The 4354-nt window shown below is 40.6% G+C and overlaps 1 pseudogene; it reads right to left on the bottom strand.

The window, feature by feature from the left end:
- On the bottom strand, positions 1-606 carry LOC112923637 (protein FAM32A-like; annotated as a pseudogene).
- Positions 607-4354: the final 3748 nt, after the last annotated feature.

A 4354-nucleotide genomic window follows, 5' to 3' on the forward strand; every position in this document is an offset into this window, starting at 1 on the left:
CCAGCAAGAGGGCACACTGCTTTGGAAAGCATCTGTCTCAGCAGAAAACGCAAGGGTGTGTGTAAAAGAATGTTTCTAGAAAATACCAAAGGCACCAAACAGAACCTTAACGTTGCCTTCCAATTCCCCTCGATGCCACTGCACACCCTGGGTGGGGAGGCTACTTCGTCCAGCTGACTTTGGGGATGTCACAGTGCTCCGTAAGGGTGCCCAGGTGTCTGCTGAAGTCCTCCACTCTCTGCTTGTGGGTTTTGGATGCTTTCTTCAGGATTCTTTCCATTTGCTGCTTCTCCTGCATCTTCTCGAAGGCCGCCTGGGCCGGGGTTCGCTTGTCCAGGCCGTGCTGCTTCTCCTCCTCGTTCTTTTAGCTCGTTCCCATCACTTCCAGGAGTTTCGCCTTGTCTTTGTCCTTCTATTTCTTCTTCCGCTTGGTCACACCGAGCTCTGTGATGCCTTTTAGTTCAGGGGCCCCTGCTGAACCTGCTCGCAGGCCGCCTTGATGCCGCTTGCTCTTCCGTAGGTAAACTGCCTGTCATTTGGAAAGGATAACGACTTTTCTGAAGGAAAAATCATGCATCGCCGATGATGGAAGGTGACCAATGCCATTTTTCTACTTTGTGGTTAGCTAGAGCCCTTGAGAGTTTACCATATTGGGAAGAGGGTGGGCAAGATCTCTGCTATCAACAATCTGAGCATGTAACAGCTGGAGGAACTAAATGAGCCTTGGTGAGGTGAAGTCCATGCTGTGCATCACATGAACTTTCCACCACGGTCTCCATTGCTCCTTGGTGCATGGGTCTTAAGATCAAATTCAGAGAGTCTGGAAAAAGACACCAACATTCACAGGGCTGATCATCCTAACCATTTATTATTTTTAAAAAAGATTTTATTCATTTGAGAGAGAGAAAGACAGAGAGAGAGAGAGAGCACAAGCATGGGGAGGAACAGAGACAGAGGGAGAGGGAGAAGCAGGCTCCCTGCTCAGGAAGGCTTGAACACACAAGTCTCATGCTCTACTGACTGAGCCCTCAGGGAGCTCCATCCCAGACCCCGAGCCATGAGCTGAGCTGAAGGCAGATGCTTAACCGGCTGAACCACTAGAGCATTCCCAAACCAATTTACTATTGAGATAGTTGTCTGTAGAACATGACTTCTGGAGGGAATTTCCACAGAATAGGAGTATCTTCATAATCCATGCAAACGCCAAGAGGTTTATTCACATACTTCTACCTGAAACTTTCTTACCTTTAATCTTCCCTCTAACTGGTCCCAAGTCCTTGACAACCCAGACAATCCATTAGTCTTTGCCTATGAATCTATAGGTCTGTCAAGAAGGGCACCATTTTCCCCACAAAAATGGAGTGACCTGGATCTATGCTTGATATTCTACCCATTGGGAAGATTATGCTTCACCACTGTGTTTCAGAGACACCCTTGAGTGGGCCTGTAACAATGGCTACTTCTTGCTGCTTAAGAATATCATGTGTACTCATACATAAATTGGGATATATGACAATGTTTTCCCTATTTTCAGTTGGGAAGGCCCTTTTGAATCTGAAGGGGAGGATTCACAGATTTATATCCAAACATTGGTAGGTTCCATGGGAGTCTAAGCCACCCACAGAGACAATTTGCTGGAATCTCTGGTCCTGCTCTGAACTGTTCTCATATATACCTATTTAACTGTAGAATGTTGCTGCTAATGTTCAGTCGTATTTTGGTTGTTACCACAACATAGGCCATCACAAGTAGCATAGTCACTTGGTGCCCATGGTCAGTCTCACCCAGAGCTCAGTAACAAGCCAGGGACTGTGGTTTCTATGGAGAAGAGATACTGTGAAAATAGGTCATAGTTTTGCTTCAAAACTCCTAGGATTCTCTTTTGGAATTTGTCAGAAATGACAAATAGCAACTTAACATTGCTATTTGCTATAGGCATGGCAGATACCCTTGGAATTTCTTTTTTTTCTTTTTTTTGTAGTGGTTAAAAAACAACACATGAGATCTACCCCTCTTATCAAAATTTTAATTACTTTTTAAAAAGATTTTACTTATTTATTTGACATAAAGAGAGAGCACAGGCAGGGAGAGCAGCAGAGGGAGAGAGAGAGGCAGGGAGCCCGACTTGGGGCTTGATCTCAGGATGCTGGGATCATGACACAAGCCAAAGACAGACACCTAAATGACTCAGCCACCCAGGCGCCCCCACAAAATTTTAACTATACAGTCAGTGTTGGTACAACAGATCTCTAGAACTTGTGTATCTTCCGTAACTGAAATGTTATACTTCTTGAACAGCAGCTCCCATTGACCTATCCGTCCAGCTTCTGGCATCTACTGCTCCACCTTCTGTTTCAATGAGTTGGTTTACTTTAGACACTTCATATAAATCAGATTTAATCACTCAGGTTCCATGCAGATACCAGAGTCACCTAAAAGGTTTCAAACAGGGACATTTTGATTGAAAAAATACTTAGCAAATACCTGGACAGTATGAAGGGAACTAAAAGAAAAGATGAGGCTCCCAGACTAACAACAGTACAGGTCATTACTAACCCATTGGGCTAAGATATAAAGGAAAACAGTAACGTTCTCAGAGACTAGTGAGAATAGGAACTGCGGAAGAAGAAACGTAGGCAAGAGATGTAGTAATGGAAGCTCCAAGCAGTTGCCTAAAACTAGGTCCCAAGCCAGGAAGGGAACAGCCAAATATATTTGGTCTCATCTACTACTAACTGAATTCAACCAGAAGCTACATGGCAGAGGAATTCACATAATAATAGAGTGCACCGAGGTGAGCCTCCTGAAACCCAAAACTAGAAAAGAAAGTTAAGGATAATAGATCTGGGAAGATAAATGGAGAACAATAAGAGCATTGAGGGCCGCCCTTGAGAACAGATCAGAGAAATAGAAGCTATAAAGTGAGAAAGAGAAAGACTAAGTATTAGTAGTAAAACTGGGGATTTTATTGTTAGGGAACCCAGGAGAGGATGGTGTTTCAAGAAGGGGAAAAGAACATCCGTGAAATTACTTAAGCACTCTCATTGATACGTGATGCAAACCCAAGGAATCTTCTACAATACACTAACTTGTAGTATGCACGTGAGTTATCAGTGAGGAGACCGACCTAATCAACTCTACAGATTCAACTGTTTACCTGAAAACCTAAACTTATTTAGTTGAATAATTACTAGAATTAATAGCAGTTAAATAAAATAAGCAGATACTGAAGATTTTATGAGAGTTTGAACTTACTGAATATAAATCTTTTGCCAGTATTTTGTGAGGTGGTTTATATACATTTCTCTAGTACCTAAAACAACTCCCTGATGCCGACATGTCTATTTTAGTAGAAAGAGTAAGAAAGTCATATGCACTTAAGGTTATTTTGGGGGGACATATAAGATCATAAGCTAAGTGAAAACAAATGTTTGTACATAATAGTATACATGTAATTATATCTGTATAAGTGTAATTACATTTGTATAATTTATATGTGCTAATTAATGACTAGAAATATGAAACTTACTGTTTATTTTGTTCAGTCACTCAATAAATATTTTTTACAGAAAATATGGAGGAATTTTGGAGAGTCATTGTGTTCTTACAGAGGATATGATAGTTGAGAGGATATGATAGTTGATAAGTTAAACGCTGTAGTTTTCTATGAAAAATGAGTGATTATCCAGACAAAGGAATTACAAGCATGGACACAAAAATGATATTGAGGACATTATGTCTTTCTGCATCTGTCTACCGTAAACACGGCTATTCTTATTCATTTACCAACAACAGAAATTTGGCTATGTGTCCTTTAAGAGCTTCTACTAAATATTAAGTTCTCATAGGGAAAAGTTCAGCAACAGGAATGTCTTCAGGGAAGAGAAAGAATTAAGGGAGACTCCAGGGTTTCCACCTTGCGAATGTATTTGAACAGAGTCAGCTTTTACAGAAATAGGAAACAACTGGAGGAGCAACTTCTTTGAGATTAATATACTGTGTTCTCTTTTGAATTTATTCACTTCAAGGAGCCAAAGTGGCATTTAGGTGGAGGTTTTGAGAAGTCATTTGGAAAACACAATGTCTCAACCTCAGAAAGTAGCAAGAGAAACAAACTGAGGGTCAACGCATAAAGGAGACTTTATACAAATTAGAGACCTAAACATCATTTGGTTCTTTGTGAGTATGATGGTAGGTTTTTCTTTTTAAGTAAAAAGAAAGGTGTACAACACATTCTGAGTTTTTAAAAAAAAAAATGGAACGTTAGGAATTTTGGATGGAAACCGTTTTGAGAAAGAAAAAATGGTTATGTTAAATAAGGTAACAATATTGTAGTTAGCTAATACTAGGGACC

The sequence above is a fragment of the Vulpes vulpes genome, chromosome 2 (genome assembly GCF_048418805.1).
Source record: "Vulpes vulpes isolate BD-2025 chromosome 2, VulVul3, whole genome shotgun sequence".
In the NCBI taxonomy this organism is placed as follows: domain Eukaryota; kingdom Metazoa; phylum Chordata; class Mammalia; order Carnivora; family Canidae; genus Vulpes; species Vulpes vulpes.